This window comes from Mauremys reevesii, linkage group 3, assembly GCF_016161935.1.
Source record: "Mauremys reevesii isolate NIE-2019 linkage group 3, ASM1616193v1, whole genome shotgun sequence".
NCBI lineage: Eukaryota > Metazoa > Chordata > Testudines > Geoemydidae > Mauremys > Mauremys reevesii.
Genome location: NC_052625.1, coordinates 115,773,268 through 115,791,794, shown reverse-complemented (window position 1 = coordinate 115,791,794; position 18,527 = coordinate 115,773,268). Strand labels below are relative to the sequence as shown.

At 42.3% G+C, this 18,527-nt stretch overlaps 1 non-coding gene across 1 annotated transcript; it reads right to left on the bottom strand.

Moving 5' to 3' along the window:
* Window positions 1-15,933: 15,933 nt before the first annotated feature.
* On the bottom strand, window positions 15,934-16,005 carry TRNAE-CUC. The gene has a single exon. It is a non-coding gene; the product is annotated as a tRNA-Glu (tRNA).
* Between the last annotated feature and the right edge of the window lie 2,522 nt (window positions 16,006-18,527).

Below are 18,527 nucleotides of genomic sequence, written 5' to 3'. Positions count from 1 at the left end.
CTTCTCATTTACGCACAGCCTATCCATGGCCCCATGAAGTCGTGGGACCTCCTCCTGACAATGGCCAAAGTGGCCATCTATAACACCAGGGAGAGGATGTTGGCTGAGGGACTTCTTTGTGACTGTGGGGCCTATTTCCGGTCCGCCCTCCATTCATGCATCTGGGCAGAGGTCTTCTGGGCGGTGTCCGCTGGCTCCCTTGACACCTTTGAGGAGCAGTGGGTGCTGTCCAGGATTTTCTGCTCGGTGTCCCCTTTAGGTTCTCTCATTTTGACCCTTTGACCTTCACACCCACCCTTGTTTTCTTTTTTGTTGTCCCCCGTAATCAGTTGAGTTCCCAGGCTCAGTGGATCCTCCCCAAAGGCTGGGGGAGGGTCTTTAGCCATGGGAGGGGGGCTTATGCCCACCCACTTCCCCTGGAATTTTCAATAGGACCACTGTGAAAGCTGACATGGAGGAACCAACTCTGGGGATGAGACATTAGCTCAGTCTTCATGCCCATTTAGTCTTTGGCCTCTCTGCTTAGAATGCTAACAAGGGTGCCATCAATAGTGATGTGACGTGGACATTTGCCCAGTGAGAACTTAACTGAAATCAGTCATACTTTATGTATGCTGCTTAATAGCCAGTGAAGAGTAATAATTTCCACTGTCTGATGACTTTGGTTCTGTTCATACTAATAAGTTAAAGATCCATATAGCTAAGTTAAAGGGTCCATATAGCTATTACATTTAAAAAAAATACAGTAAAAGAAAGCTATTTGGATTGCAAAATAAAGCACTCAAAAGTTAAAAAATGCCAGATTTATGATTATCTGTGCAACCCTAATTCTGTCCTTTTGCCCATCCATTCTATGTACTGCAATAGACAGTGGTCCTGTGGAAAAAAACAACATGCTCATGTAATCGGAGATGGTTTCATAACACATAATACAAAGGGGATGAATTAAGGTTGTATGATCATGTGTAAATCTGGCTTTTCTGAGTTTTCCAGTGCTTAACGTTGCAACCTTAATGTTCTTTAAAGATGGAAGGGGGGATTGCATGCAATTTCCTAAGATGTTTCTTAAGAGAAAACAAGGTTTTAAAAAAGGTACTTTTATGTACAACTGTAGCCTCCCCCAGTCATTCATCATCAGCCTGAACCCTGAACCCATACCACTTGAGCTGTATAATTAATTACATTAACTGGCAGCAAGGGAAAGCTACTCTCCTGCTGAAGGGAGATGGGCTGCTGGGGCCATGGACTAGGTCAAGTGATGAAATTAGGGGGAACTTGGCCCATCTCCCCATCCCCACCCCTTGGGGATCAAGAGAACTCCTCCCTTATGTAGTGTCCCAGAGGCTGGAGCCATGTTCTGGGCAGGTATAGTCAGAAGGAGTTGTGCCTGGCTCAGTTGCAGCTACAGCTGTTCCAGACATTCTCAGTTCAGTGCAGGTTCTGCTGCTGCTTTAGCAGTAGTATGGGCCTGACTTTTTAGAACATTCACATTCAGTGATTATTTTACCAGTCTGACAGTGTTTTCCTGCAGAACACAAATAACAGAAGAGAAATGGCAATTTTAAACACTTTGTGTCTCAACCAAACATGAACAAAATTTCCTGAGCTAAATGAAGGTCATGTCTTTAGCCCCAGGACTTTCAGAGGACTTCTGCAAAAAAATGAAAGTGTTACATTTTCTTAACAACAACAAAAAGTTGCAAGCATATTTTATAGGAGAAAGTGTTAAGAAAATTAAATATAGGGGTTATTTACTCCCTCTATTATTACTAGTCCCCTGAGCTATCCACTCCCATAGGTTTGGATATTTTAAATATCACATTTGATTAAGTGATCACTCTAACAGCCACAGGCAGTTTTGTTCAACTTTACAAAATGATAAAAGGATTTTTATATTTTATCCATGAGTTTTATACACTTTGTAAATAGCTTGGGTGTAATTTTTACTCAAAGCGGCTGCAGGCCACTTATGAGTCTCTTTAACCTTTTAAACTTTACATGTTTGTAAAGATTTGTACTTTGTTTCACCAATTAGCTTTAAAAATCTCAAAGAACAACAGTGTAGATGTATATATGTACCCTGAATGAGTCCATTATAAGAATCACAGTAAATTGTAAATAAAGGAGCAGTAGTTGGAGTTTTGGCAGCAGGGGGCTTTATCAGTCTAACTATGTGCCCAATATTTCCTGATTTTACAAGCTAATACAGCTTCCTGTCTCCTGAGATTTTGAGAGTTTGAAACTTTTTCCTCTCCCAAATTGGGATTAAAATGTCACTCTTGAATTTTTTCATGACCCAACCATCTGAAAACTTTTTTCTGATTGGGTTAATTGAAAAGTTTCATTTTAGTCATCTTAAAACATTTGATTTATATTTTAACTTTTTTTTGTTTAACCTTTTTATTATTTTGAATTAACTACACTTTTTAAACAAAAGCTCAGTTTGAATCAGAACATGAAGCTTTTCATTTTGAAAATGTCAAAATGGGGCATTCTGGTAATTCTGAAACTTTATTTAAAAAAAAATTCAAATCAGAAGATTTTTCAAAACTGACCCTTTCCTGCAAACAGCTTTGGTTTTGATGAATTGACATTTTCCAAAGAAAAGCATTTAATCAGAAAATTCCCAACCAGCTTGATAAGCTAAACAGATTTGGTCCTGGCTTCAGTAGGTATCACCTGAGAAAAGGCTTTGTTGCTTCTGTAGTACTAATGGTTACTGCTAAAGGGCTACTATTAATAATACCATACCATATTTATCCTTTAAGACTGTATATAATATAGTGTACTTATGTGTCTATCTTGGGGTGAGAGGAAGACCTGAGTTTGATTCTTGCTCTTATGTTTTCAGAGGAGTAAGTGAACATAAACAAAAAAGGATTAGCCAGCAGCCATCTGCTGCCATATGTTGCCCTTGGCAAGATAAGGCCTGGTTACACTTGAATGGGGCACCTTTACAGCAGTATTTGCTGCTTTTCTTAAATCCCTAGCTACTGGAGTCCTAGGGGAAAAAGTAAATTTCTAGCTCTCCTGGTTGCAAAGAATAGTCTCAAAATGTGAACTGAATGCACCTTAAAGGCTAGAAACCAGAAGGCAAATAAAATTAACCCAAAAGTACTATTTAAAAAAAAGTCTTGGGATTTTTAAAACAGATTTAATGATTTTGGAGACCAGACTCATATTTGAACTCATGGGGCTGGCAATACTGTCTTCAAGCAAACTTGAAGGTTATAGACAATGTGTAGCTTTTGTGCATTAGAACAGAGCCATTGTTTAATCTATAGAACCTTTTATGAAGTGTTAGTTGTATTTTGTTTTTTATGTATTCCATTTTGGGTACCTTTTTAAAGAAAAGTTTTAATGAAGGGGAAAAAATACATTAATGTAATGTTACAGTTGATTATAATCACAAAACAGCCAGGAAATTCTAACTCTGCTCTATCATCATGTGCATTAACTACAGTAGTCCCTTCTATTAAATGATCACGCTAATCCAGGAAACAATATAGTTCTGGCAAAAATAAAGGAAAGGGTTTTTTCTGTAATATATGGACATATGTATTTTATATTATTGCGTATTATGTGACAAATCAATAAATGACTATTTGGTTATCCAAAGGGGCAGAATGAAGGTTATTTTAGGGACCTATACTTTAATTTTTCTGACTTTGATTAAACTCTCAGTCTTAATGCTGCATTTTTAGCATATATCAGGGATCCAGGGAATTTTTCTTTTTGGGGGTGCTCCTTTGGGGAGCTTTAAACGAAATGGTTATTTTTTAAGATTTATATTTGTAATCAGATGAACATCGGTATATACACTGCATGTGGAATGTTTAAATGGTTTTAACATTTCCATGATATTCTCCAGCACAACATTTGTAATATATACAAACCTGAAAACATCCTTACTCTCCCCCCGCCCCCCAGTCCTATTACATTTTTAATGTATTTTTGATACAAAGACCCTGGAGTTTATTTTGTTTGGGGCATTTGGTGGTGTTATTCTGAAACACCACAACACTGGTAAGAGGAAATGGCAACCATGAAAATAGTCTTCTCCTGTTGCACTGTTCAGTTAGTTAAAAATACTTCCTCTTTTTCACCGTAACCTTACCCCTTTCTGGGCAGCTGCTCCAAAATGCAACCCTCATTTCTGGCAAAAATGAAAGCCAAAAATTTGCTGAAACCACAGTAAAACTGCCGATCCAACCAGACACTAGAAAGTTTTAGCCATAACCCTAAATACCAGCTAGTTTTAAATGCCAGCCACTGATAAGTTTGCAGTTGTGCCAGGCTGTCCTAGAAGCTTATGTGTGTCTCTCCATTATTATTTTTTATCTGTCTTACTGTTATGAACTAAATGTATGTTTTCAATAATTGCACTGTATTCTCCCCCTCCCCTTCCCATGATCTGGCACCACATAAAAACAAGCAAATTATAATGCTTCCAAATATATGTGCTGCTAAAAAAAATGTAAATTAAGCTGTGCACACTGATCTGTGCAGATAAGATACTGTGGGCAGCAATTATCTGTTGTGGAAAACATTTTTTGATACTGCTGGTAAAGTGACCTTTATATGTTATCCTGTCCTCCTTCAAGGCCTAGTAAACTCAGAAGAAAGATTCCCATTAGTAAATCACTGTTGGATCATTAAACCTTTTAAAGCCAGTATGTGCTTTACCCAGAGAATGAGGATTATGACACCCAAGGCCTGCTGCCCACTGACAATCATGGGAACCGACCTCGGTAATAAATCCATGAATTATCTGGCTCACATTGACCGGTTCTCACGCCAGAGCAGCTCCTTTGATGTGACCATCAAAACCCAAGGATGCCCAAAAGCAATAGCCACAGACAAAACAATAGAGAAGTAATAATTCAATATACATATGTAAAGCCTGCCTCCCAAAATGCTCAGCTTTTGCAGCAGGGCACGTCTCCCTGGGTATATGAAATTGGAGATTAAGGATAAATAAAGTTCATGGTAATTGCAGTATTTTCTGTGGATAACCCTTTAAGAGAAGAAAGGCTGCACATATTGTATCAATCTTCTTCAGCCATAATGGATATCCATGACTTTCATAAGAGGGGATGTGTCCCCACACGCACTTTTTTTTTTTAAATATCTATCAAATAGTTTGAAGTTACAATATGCTTAGGGCCAATCCTGCAAAGAGACTTAAGAACACAGGCAACAATACTCAGAGAAGTAGTCACATTGACTTCACTAGGACTACTCATGTAAATGATTATATATGTTCTTAACCCTTTGTAGGACCAGAGCTTCAAGGAAGAAATGCTTATTTGCTTTTCCTATGCGGACAAGTACAGTATTGGTACAGTTCAGCATAGACATATGCACAAACATAGCAGAACCATGCTAAATTGCATGGCCAGGAGATCTATTGTGAACTAGCAAGTAAATAAAGAATTTAAATATATTGTAGTTCAGCTTTATTATAATTCCTAAACCTATTATTTTTACTTGCACAGCAGTCGTTTGCAAAGGATTGGTGACCTCCTCCACAAACGCATAGTAAGACAGTCCCTGACCCTAAGAATGTATAGGGTAAGCCCCAACCTTGTCAACACTTACACACATGAGTAATTTTACTCATGTGAGTAGCCCTATTGATTTCTCTGGCTCTACTCACATGTATTTGCAGGATTGGGACTTAAAAATATACTACTAAAGGTAATATAGTGTATTTTGAAAAAAAAAATTGTAATGAGATCTCATTACAGCATCTGCTTAAGTGTTTGCTCAGAGGTAGGGAGAATACATTATTTTTCTGTATTTTTATAATGTGTGTAACTTAGTGTGCAATTCTGACTGTCAGATACATGCTAATAGAACATCTGTCTCAAGGCATCTAATTGCTGTAAACAAGGAAAAGCAAAATACTAAACACTAAAGTATAAAACAAACAAACAAAAAGAAACAAACAAGAGCCCAAATGCCCAGAAAGCTGGCCCAGGAAGAAACCCAGTAGTCAGGAATCTTCCCACAAAGGATCAGCATGTGATTAAAAAGCTGGACTGATACTTAGGAGTTGAATGTACAGTTTCAGACTCTGTAACACACTTCCTGTATGATCTTAGGCTTTGTGTCTCAGTTTCCCCATCTGTAAAATGGGGATAACGCTACTTCCTTTATCCAATCCTTTGTCTTGCCAATTTAGAGTGCAGGCTCTGGGGGCAGAGACTATCTCTATTCAATTATTATCAGACTAACGGCCCTAAGATCAGCTCGAGACTCTGTTTGTTTATTGTAATGCTACCACTAATAAAGGATAATATCAAGTCTCAAGGCAAGCCATCCCCAACAAAGGAGTCCAATGCCTAACTGGCATAAAGGAGGATGAGGGGGGAAAGGAGCAGATTGAAATAATAGGATGCAAATGGAGTCAAGTATAGGCCCTATCAAAATATAATAATGCTATTTATTTATGTAAGTGCATGTGACTATTTATAAAATATGGATCTTTGAAAAAGATGGCTTATTGGCTCATGAAGTTATGACAGTGTGCTTATCTGTCATATCCAAATATATTGGAATGCATTAAACAATTAGCCTTCCCAGAAAATTATACACAAAGGGGAAAGACATTGGGATATTTTCCCTGCTTTTTCCCTCTCCCTTTTTAATTTTTCCCAGCATTTAAATTATTTATGGGTTCTAAAATTGTAAGCCAATACCAGCACTTTTAGATCTAACCTGTGAGCAAGTAGCTAAAATCTAAAAATGAAGCACTTCATTTGCAGTTGCTGCGGTTGGGCTTTCTAGTCTCATTTCCATGGACACAGAAGTCGGATTGGTGAAAACAGTCTACGTGATGGAGGGGTTGTTTTTGAAAGTATTTTTTAAAACTCTTACTCTTTGTTTTTGTGGATCCAACAAATTTCTAATGGAAGTGGGAACTGGCCATGAAAAAACTGAATTGGAGATCCTGTTAATAGAATGAATGGTCCTCAGGTCCGCAAAAGTGGAGTAGGGGATTATTGCCTTTAACTTATTTTTAACTTTTTCTTCAGAAACAAGATTGGATAACCGTCAGTTAAAGAGGAATTTGAGTCACCACAAGCCTGGTTTTCAGAAGTGCTGTGTAGCTACAACTATCAGCGAAGTCATTGGCAACTATACTTACTCACTACCTTAGAAAAATCAAACCCTAGATGTGTCAGCTTGGGCACCCAAAAACTGAAGCACATAGAATTAGTAGACTCTTTAAAATCTAGTTTGTGTGTGTATGTGTGTACCTATAGGCTAACTTTAAAAAAAATATATTAAGAGTGCATAATGCTCACAAAAGCCAGTAAATTCAGGATGTTACTTTCATCCCTGAATTATTTGTTGCCATATACAACACATGCCACATATGTGGTTTATTAGGTCTTTTGTGGAGTTCAAAAAAGCATTAGATAAGTTCACAGAGGATGGGTCAATCAATGGCTATTAGCCAATATGGTCAGGGGTGCAACCCCATGCTCTGGGTGTCTCTAAGCCTCTGACTCTCAGATGTTAGGACTGGATGCCAGGTGATGGATCACTTGATAATTGCCCTGGTCTGCTCACTCCCTCTGAAACCTCTGGCATCAGAGGCCGATTAAGGGTTTGTGGAGCCCTGAGCCAAAGCAAATGGGGACCCCTCCCCACCCCTTCCACCTGCCGTCCCCATGCTTCCTCCCAGCACTCCTGCCAGGGAGTGGGATTGGGGTGCAGGGGCTTTCCCTGCTCCCTGGCAGAAGTTCACAAAACCACCTCGCATGTGTGAGACACCATTTTGAATCCTATAAAGGCATCTGAGACAGTTTAAGATTTATAGCCTCCCACAGCATCACTTCAGTGGCAGAAATGCAGTACTGTAGTCTCTCATTGCCACAAACAGGAAACTGCAGCACTGAATGGGAAACTGCCTTCCCATGTCATATATTATCAGTTCATGTTTTACTTTGTCTTTGTCTTTTCTTGTATAGCTGGTGTTGGTTTCCTGGCTTCCTGAAAGCCAGGCAAAGATTGGCAGGGCATGTTAATTTTTAAATATGGTTTACAAAAAAATAAATACGTAACAGAAAAAAGTTGTGGGGGAAACAAAGCAGGGAAAGGTGGAAGGGGCTGACTGAAGCCAAAAGGAGGCAGAAACAGAAACCTATAAAATAGGTTTTCAGCCCAAAGGCAAAGTCAATTTAGGCCTTTGAAAGGATCAGAACTCTGGAGTAACTTGACAGGACTTGTTGAAGGACCTCTTGGAAAATAGTGCTTGGACTTTATTACTTGGTTTTATGTATGGTTATTCAATCCATCTTTCTTTTAGGATAGAAACTATGTGGGGGAGGTAATATCTTTTCTTGGACCAACTTCTGTTGGTGAGAGAGACAAGCTTTCTGACAGAAGATGTCTGTATAAGCTCAAAAGCTTATCTCTCATCAACAGAAGTTGGGCAAATAAAAGATTTTACCTCACCACCTTGTCTCTCTAATATCCTGGGACCAGTATGGCTACAACATTTTCTTCTTTTATGATGTCAGATTAAATAAAATGCATTTTGTTTAATCAAAATCAGTGCATCCTGACTCTTTTTCCTCATGCACCAGAACAACTCTTCAACCTACAGTCATAGAGTGACGGGTATATAAGGCTAAAATGTTATTTAGCTTATCTTATTATATCAGCAGCATCCACTTATAGCATATGCACTATCTAGATACCCAGCACTGTGGTAATCAGGCAATATAGTAATCAGACCAGATCCAAATAATCAGCCCAGTCCACAGTAATTGCTTTCTCTAATAAATCAATATACCATTTAATTTTTTCTTTAATAATGTAAAAAAAAACTAAATCCCTTTATGGATCAATGTCATTTTATGGCAGATATTGCTCACTCTGGCCCTTGGTTCCCATAGGTCAGAACAGAGGGAGATGAGACCATAGTCTTTTTTTCATATTTGTCTGGCAAAGAGACTGTGGTCTCTCCTCTTTGATATGGACCTCATCCCATCCTCATCTTTAGGTGCATCCATGCAGCAAACCGAGACTCACCGGTGTGGCACCTCCTGCTGGTCATCCTAGGAATTAGCTCTTGTCCAGCTGGGAGCACCCTCTGTTGGCCAGTGGCTCATCTGCCTTAGGCCCCCCATGTCCCTCCCAGACCCTGGAGCCCTTTACCCTGGGGTTCTGCCCCAGCAGTACCCCCACTCTCTGGGTCTCCCCTCCCAGGGGAACCCCCAACCCTCTCACCCACCTTGTCTCAGTGGCTACTGCCAGTCACCATCTAGCCCCCATTCACTGGGGCAGACTGCAGTCTGTCATGGCCACTCATCATCAGCAAGTAGGTTGGACCAGCTGCCTCTGCCTAACCCTGGGCTGCACCTCTGCAACCCCAGTACCTGTGTAGGCCTTTACTAAGGCCTGAAGCCTAGGGGTTTACCAGGCTGGAGCTCCCTTGCCCTATTCCTCAGCACTGCACCAGTTTCGGGTATTGTATGTACTCTATGTTCCCCAACAGCTAAGCCCTCTCTCTCAAGGTCTGGAGAGAGACTCCTCCAGCTTCTGGCCCACAGCCCTCTTATCAGGGCCAGCTGGGCCCTAATTGAGCTGGCCACCGCTGTGGCAGCTTCCCCAATCAGCCTAGCTTTTCTCAGCTGCAGCCCTCTCCAGGGCTGCTTTTAACCCCCCTTTACTGGAGTGGGGCAGCTGCCGCGGAAGCGCTTTAAGGAGGGTCTTTGTCGGCTGCGTATGGGCCCATACCGGTGGCCACTTCTTACCAGTACGCTGTACTGGCCCACTTTCATCTTTGACTATAAGATGGATAAAAAGCTGTCTAGATTGTTGGGCTCAACGGGTAGTGATCAACGGCTAGATGTCTAGTTGGCAGCCGGTATCAAGCAGAGTGCCCCAGGGGTCGGTTCTGGGGCTGGTTTTGTTCAACATCTTCATTAATGATCTGGATGATGGGATGGATTGCACCCTCAGCAAGTTCATGGATGACACTAAGCTGATGGGAGAGGTAGATAAGATGGAGGGTAGGGATAGGGTCCAGAGTGACCTAGACAAATTGGAGGATTGGGCCAAAAGAAATCTGATGAGGTTCAACAAGGACAAGTGCAGAGTCCTGCACTTAGGATGGAAGAATCCCAGGCACTGCTAGAGACTGGGGACCGACTGGCTAAGCAGCATTTCTACAGAAAAGGACAAGAAGCTGGATTACAGTGGACAAGAAGCTGGATATGAGTCAACAGTGTGCCCTTGTTGCCAAGAATGCTAATGGCATATTGGGCTGCATTAGTAGGAGCGTTGCCAGCAGATCAAATGAAGTAATTATTCCCCTCTATTCAGCACTGGAGAGGCCACATTGCATCCAGTTTTGGGCCCCCCACTACAGAAACAATGTGGACAAATTGAAGAGAGTCCAGCGGAGGGCAACCAAAATGATTAGGGGTTGGGGCACATGACTTATGAGGAGAGGCTGAGGGAGCTGGGTTTATTTAGTCTGCAGAAGAGAAGAGTGAGGGGGGATTTGATAGTAGCCTTCAACTACGTGAAGGAGGGTTCCAAAGAGGATGGAGCTCGGCTGTTCTCAGTGGTGGCAGATGACAGAACAAGGAGCAATGGGCTCAAGTTGCAGTGGGGGAGGTCTAGGTTGGATATTAGGAAACGCTATGTCACTAGGAGGGTGGTGAAGCACTGGAATGGGTTAGGTGGTGGAATCTCCAGTCTTAGAGGTTTTTAAGGCCTGGCTTGACAAAGCCCTGGCTGGGATGATTTAGTTGGGGATTGGTCCTGCTTTAAGCAGGGGGTTGGACTAGATGACCTCCTAAGGTCTCTTCCAATCTAATCTTCTATGATTCTATGCTAGCCTGGAATGCCGAGTCTGAGGTTCACTTCTCTGCTTTGACACTGATTTCCTGTGAGGTCTTGGACAGTCTCTTTTAGTCCATCTGTAAAATGAGGATGCTACTAGCTCCCTATCTCAAAGAGTTGTTGTGAGGCTAAATGCCTTAAAGGTTGTGAGATTCTCAGATATTAGGGTAACTGGGCCATATAAGTACCTTGACTAGGTACATTTGTTCTAGAAACACACTAATGCACCTGATAACCTTTTGTACTTTCTTTTTTATAAACAATACCCTCTAATAAAAAATGTTCAAGAGAAATATTTGATGTTTACACACATTGTTATGTATGTTGCTGTCAAGAAAACTGATGATCATCATGAAGTGTTTGGGTTTGGTAACAGATATATGTTAGTATTTAATGTATTTTACCAGGAAATATCATAGGAATAGCTGCTTTGTTACTTTGTGTGCATAGCTCGCTAAACCAAGCTATTTTACTTTATGATATTTAATGATTATTCCCCTTAACAGCAACCTGTACAGAGTGTGAATAGGAGTAGATCTGGAGATCATGCAGTTAGGATGCCACCTTGTGGTATACTAAAACAATATTTTTTATCAATAAACATGACTTTCTCAAGAAACTGACCAAATGCTTTACTAAGGCTACTTCGAAATCAAGCAAGTACAAAGCTAATATTCATAAGTTCGAATACAACAATGACACATGCAGACAAATAGGATGAATAGATTCAGTAGATCCTAACCTTTACAGAGATATGTTATATGGCATATGTAGCATAAAACATATTCCAGTTATGTCATATATATACATTCATAAGCATATGTCCATAAAGCCTTATGGGATGCACCGTCACAATATATACCAACAATCTAAAGGGGGGGAGGAAATTAGTAGAAGGTTGTAGCTTTAAAAAAAAACAAAAAATGAGACAAACAAACCCTGAATACCAGGAAATTTAAAATAAAGGTCCCATTGAACAGCCTCTACCCCCGATCCCCAAATATTGGAAAGTATGTATAATAAGAGTTAAGGTAGCCATGCAAATCTAGGCAAGATTCTCAGCCATTGAATTAATTAGAGCTTTACAGATTTATACCACCTGTTTACCGGTCTTCCTTAACTCTATTTTCATATCCCTACCATCCTATGCATCTGCCAGCTATAGTGGTTCCATGATGCCCAACTATATAGGCTTTGGATGGAGAGAAAAATTGAAATGATACATTTTAAAACGTCTACAAATACTCATAAAAGATTTTCTATACATAATCATCTTGCAATGTTAAAGTCCAATATTTCAGAATTTGAGAAACAAGTACTGTATATCTCATTTGAATGCTGGGAATCTGCTGTTTCAATTAGTTTAAAACTTCTGTTCATCTTCTACATGATGGCAATATCCATATGCTAAACTGCAAAGCCATGTAATCAATTTATTTCATCACTGATTGCCTCTTGAGCTCCCTGCTCTATTAGCCAGTTCTTCTGGGACCCATTCTAACATTCCAATGACATGATTCACTCATTTAAAACAAACGAACAAAAAACATGCCAGAGCAATGTTTCCTTCTCTTACCACCAAATGTGGAATTTCCTCCCAGAATGACATTGGCCCAAGGTTTAGATGGGCAATGACATTGGCTCAAAGTCTAGATTCATGCCTGGACCTGTAATAAGTTTAAGGTCTGATACTCTGTAACTCATTAATGCTCGAAAGAGAAGCTTTATACCATTAGAAAGGAAGGAATCTCACTTTTTAGAGGCATAAATTTCTAGCCCTAGTAAAATACAAAATATCTGGCCTTAAAATTGCACCATTTGTGCATGCAAAAGCTATTTTGGGTTTTTTTTTTAGAAGTGTCTAAGGTCTCTTTGTTATAATTAGTCTCTTTCTGATGCCTGTAAAGCTGAACTCTTGGTACTAAGAGACTCTGACTTTACCACTGGGTATGTGAAAGTTATACCAATAACAAATAATGCTCAAATGTTTAAAATATTTCTACCCTAGTTATTCTGTAAAATATATAGCACATATCACCATCTCTGCTGAGAGCTGTCATTAGATGGAAATCACTTCAACCACTTCTGAAACTAACCATCATTCCCTGAAGTGAAAAGCAGGAAGTAACACTACACCATTACATTAGTCATTTTGCACTGAGATCCAAGGGAGAGAGTGGAATATAGACTCATAGACTTTAAGGTCAGAAGGGACCAATATGATCATCTAGTCTGACCTCCTGCACAACGCAGGCCACAGAATCTCACCCATCCACTTCTATAACAAACCCCTAATCTATGTCTGAGTTATTGAAGTCCCCAAATTGCGGTTTGAAGACCTCAAGCTGCAGAGACTCCTCCAGCAAGTATGGGAGCCACCTTGCAATCCCTGATGTTACAAATGTGACACTCTAACAGAGGTAGCAGGAGTAAATTGTAGATTACTGTATATGGAAGCAGGTGTCCAAAAGAAAAAGGGTAAAATGGGGGAATGGCTGAAAGCCCATATTCTTTTTGTTGCAACCAGCCCTTTTTTTTTTTCCTTGCACCTGTTTTCTGGAGTAGAAAAGTGAAGGAGATCCCAGCCTTCTGTTTGCTCAGGCTTGGTGATTCCTTGTCATAAAAGTAGGTTAATATACTTAACTAAACATACACACAATGTAACAAGATTAGAGCTGTGTCCCCATTACATCAATTTGTACCCAACCCTTGTTGTAGCTACAACAATGCAAACTGTAGTGGAGAGGCAAAGCCACTATTTGTAGTGGTGCTTTCAATCTCCCTCAGTGTAAGGAGTGGCTTTGCCTGTCAAGGTTAAAGAATTGCACTGGCACAGCTACCTCAGTGACAGGCCAATGGCAGGGAGGAGCCGTGCTAAAACACTATCAGCTAGCAAAGCTCCAAATGTGTTAACCTGTGTTTTAACAAGTGTTGAGCGGCTTTTCAATCTTATTAACCTAACTCAACTGACATAACTCAATTGAAAAACAAACACTTCTTGCCAGTCAAGACAAGGCCTTAGGGGACAAATCCTGCCTCCACCTATTATATGAGCACATATTGTTCAATAGGCAGTGGAATGGGTAGAGAAGCACTGCAATCAGGAGGGCAGGGTGTGGGGAGTGCCATGTGCCTTAGCTGGTTGCTTGGGGCATAGTCAGTGAATCCAAGAGGGTATAAACCCACCAATTAGGGTTACCACCTTTGAAATGCAAAGAAACCAGCACCCCCCAACCCGACAAGGCACGCCTGCCACAACCCCAACCAAAAGGCAACTCTGCAACCCCTACTTCAACAGTCACTTCTAGTATGTAGAGAGATAATATATCTAGATAAGATTGATAACAAAAACAGGCATTTATTTTATGAGCGTATTTTTTGCCAGCCAGTCTTCGTAGTGTTTCATTTAGCTAGTTGTCATTGAATGTGCAGTTTCTAATGTAAACTTTTTTCTTGGGGGTGTACTAGGATCACTCACAGCACCACCATGATCGTCCATTATTTAATACGCCTAGCACGTCTCCTCACTCTCGCATGAGTCAAACCCTCTCTCACACACAGGTGCACTGTGCTTCCGTTTTGGTGGCACAGGCACCAACTTTTCCCGGCACTGGCGGGTGGTGGTGCCCCCTCATCCCCCGGCCCTGCCCCAACTCCATCCCTGCCCCGCCCCCATTCCAACCCCTTCCCCAAAGTCCCCGTCCCAGCCCCCGCATCCCTATTGGACCCCTCCCCAAATCTCCACCCCGGCCCCGCCTCTTCCCTCAAGTGCGCCACATTCGCCCTCCTCCGCCCTCCCTCTCAGCGCTTGCCGCCGCGTTCACGGTGCAAATGCTGGGAGCCAGGGGGGAAAAGTGGGCATCCGGTGCGCTCAGGGGAGGAGGCGGAAGTGAGCTGGGGTGGGGGGTGGGGCAGGAAGCTGCCGGTGGGTGCGGAGCACCCACCAATTTTTCCGCATGGATGCTCCAGCCCCGGAGCACCCACGGAGTCGGCGCCTATGGTTGGTGGGCAGCCAACTACCGTATTTTCAACAGTTTTGATCTATTGTTGCTTAAACTGCAGATGTGGGAATATCTCAGCATCTTTAGCTGGACAAAGAACCTTTTAACACTAGATATCCCAGTCTAGTGTGATAAAAATGCAAATCTTTAGAACCATGTTAAAAAAACAATAACCCAGTACTGTAGATTTTGCTGGCAACTGGCAAATCATAAAAAAAACAGGCCAGGCTCGTCAAATACCACTCAGGTAGTAACCCTACCACCAAGTGACACATTCCCCTGTGTGTGTGTAGAGCAGGGGTAGGCAACCTATGGCATGGGTGCCGAAGGCAGCACGTGAGCTGATTTTCAGTGGCACTCACACTGCCTGGGTCCTGGCCACCAGTCCGGGGGGCTCTGCATTTTAATTTAATTTTAAATGAAGCTTCTTAAACATTTACTTATTTACTTTACATACAACAATAGTTTAGTTATATATTATAGACTTATAGAAAGAGACCTTTAAAAACATTAAAATGTATTACTGGCACGCGAAACCTTAAATCAGAGTGAATAAATGAAGACTCGGCACAGCACTTCTGAAAGGTTGCCGACACCTGGTGTAGAGGCTAGGGGAGGATGCAGAAGGGATCAAGGAGCAGCCAGGACATTTCTGTCCCTCGCCCCGCTGCTGCGGACCCCACCAATCCAATTCCACGTGCCAGGGCTGGATGTTGAGTGCAGGAAGCGATCCCGAGCCCTGAGCCTGTGAAATGACAGAAACAGGGAGAACTGTGACACGTCTCAGGGCGATGGCGCCTCTGGGGAGCAGCGGGCGGGCCCAGGCCTGGCGAGGAGAGTACCAGGCCCCTGCGAGTGCCCACGGGCCATATTGCACATGCTGGTGCACTCCCGAGGGTTTGTAGTTTGGGGGTGAAAACCACCTCCCAGGCCCGGTGCCCACCACGCCTGCATCTGACAGGGCCGTGTATGGCATGGGTGGGCGGCCGCGGGGTTGCGCAAGACGCAGGTGCTCGCTGCTTCAAGCTCCAAACCAGCCGCAATGGGGGGGAAAAAATCTCGCTTCCCTGACCGGGAATCGAACCCGGGCCGCGGCGGTGAGAGCGCCGAATCCTAACCACTAGACCACCAGGGAGCTGATAGATACGTTCCCTGAGCATCATTGTAAGCGCTATACGTAAGGCGTTCTCCCCGCTTTCTCACGTAGCTCCGCCTCTGCCACTCTACGCCGTGCCGTGCTCGAATTCCTAACTCCGCCTATTCACGTAAAACCCGCCCGTCTCGACACGTAGACACGCCCATACGTAACTTGTATCCCTCCCACTCCCTAGCCCTAGCCCTTTGCCTCCCCCCTCTCGGCCGGTACCACCCTGCGGGGATGGAAAGGGGTGTGTGACGGACCGAGCCAGGGAGAGTCCATTCCCTCCCGCGGAGGCCCGGCAGGATGCAGGGGGCGGGCTGTGATAAACAGGCTGCGAGGAGTCGCCGGGCCTGGGGCGCGAGCGTGGCGCGCGTTCGGGGCTGGCGGCGCTGTGTCCGGCGCGCGTGCGGCGGGGGCAGTAGCGAGGCGCGTGGGTGGGTGACCTGCAACTCTCCTGGGGCACAGCCCAGGTCACTCCGCTGCCCTTCCAGGGGAGCCCTGGGTTTGGGATGAGACCTGAACCGGGCGCGTGCCAATGTGAGAGAGCTGCTCTCCCTCGCGGTAGTTTAACTCGTGTGGCAGGTCGTGGGTAAATGCCTGAGACGACTAGAAGTGAAAAGGATCTGAGGGGTTGGGAAATAATCTTTCCCTCCTTTTTTTTTCTTTCCCTCCCTCATTGTGTTTATTCTCCGCCTGTGATGTGTAATTGTCAGTTCTTAGTTTATTGCTTCCTCTGCATAGTCCGGAAGCTTTGCAGGTCTTGACAAATAAGAAAAAATGGTTCTAAATCCACAAATAAATCAAAATCAAGGGGTTCTTGGAAAGCTGCAGGTGGAGTACATAAAAAAAACAACTGGATTTCTGATTTTTTTTTTAAACTGCAGTGTTACTCATCACAAGTGTAATGGTAAACACCTGACTGTATTTCTGTTTGGCCAGGTATATTGTATGTGCTTAAGTTTCTCCATCACTCCAATAAGAAACTATTGTGCAGTATTGGTATATGCAGTTAAATGCTTGACCTTGGAGGTAGCTGAATTTCAGTGATGGGTAAAATGCCACACATAGAGGGTGTGATCCAGCAAGTCCTCCGCATGCAGAACTCCCATTGACTTCAAAATTATTTTCACATAGAGAGCTTGCAGAATTGCAGCCAGAATTCATAAAATATCTTAAGATATTTTGAGATGGAAAATTCATTGTGGGGGCTTAAGCTTGTAGGGGTACTTGGTCTTAAAGCCTGGCTCTGATCAGAGCTAGGTTTGAGGATGGCATGGGGAAAAGTCAGATGTAAAAAATTAGTCAAGAGTTTGATTAAAACAGCAGTTTTCAAACTGTGTGTCAGGACCCCATTTTAATAGGGTTGCCAGGGCCGGCATTATCCTTGCAGGGGCCTGGGGCTGAAGCTAAAGCCTGAGCTCCACCACCCTGATCAGTCAGAGGCTGACTGCTTCAGCCCTGGGTGGCAGGGTTCAGGTTACAGGTCCCTGGTACAGGCTAAAGCCCTTGGGATTTAGATTCCTCCCAGCTGGGCTTGGGCAGGCTCAGGCTTTGGTCCCCCATCCTGGGGTTGTATAGTCATTTTTGTTTTTTGTCAGAAGGGGGTTGAAGTTTGAAAACCCCTGGATTAAAGAATTCTTTTAATGTTCTTGTTGTTGCCTTACAGTTCCAAAAGAAGTAGTTAGTTGACATCCCTCTGGTTGCCCATGAAGACTGTAATATCTTTTTTGAGGGTTTGCTAATAAGAGATCTTTCATCTTAATGGTTTTCAAGCACACTATGGTATGTCAGGTATGATATTACCTGACAATAACTAAAAGTTAAATGGATTTAAGAGTGACTTAAGATAAACAGTGGTACAGGAATGTTGTAAATAACCCCAAATCAAACATTATAAATTAGAAAACTAACAGCTAATGTTAAACTGAAAAGAAATCCAGCAAATTAAGGTGAAATGCACAGTAAGAGTTGTTTGGGTGCTGTAACTCTGCCTTGTCAAAGATGCCTCAATCTCCCCATATAGTTAACATTCACTGAAATATTGTGCATAGACTAATTAGAAAAAAAAAGAATTAATGGTCAATCTTTCCTCCATTATTCTTCATAATCAAAAAATCATTTTTCAGCAGAAACCTCAACTCTGACCTGTAGTGACATAAGGCAGAAATCACAATTTGGAGTAAGGCATTTTTAGTGTTAACTACATGTGAAGTTTGAAATATTTGTGACGGGGCAGAGTTAAGTTGCTTTTTTGTTCCTTGACTGCATTTCCATACCTGAACGTGTTTAGATTTCTTTTCAAATTAACCTTAGCTTGGTTTCCTGGATTTATAATGCTTGGTTTTAGGATGATTACAACAGCTGTTAGTGTAGCTTAGTTTACCTTAAATTACAGCTATATACTCAGCTGTAACTCTATTTTAAATTTTTTGTCTGGGAATTTTTATTAATGTCATATGAACAATAAACAAGAAATTGAAAGAATGCTATCATGTAATATTCCTAATGATTTGAAG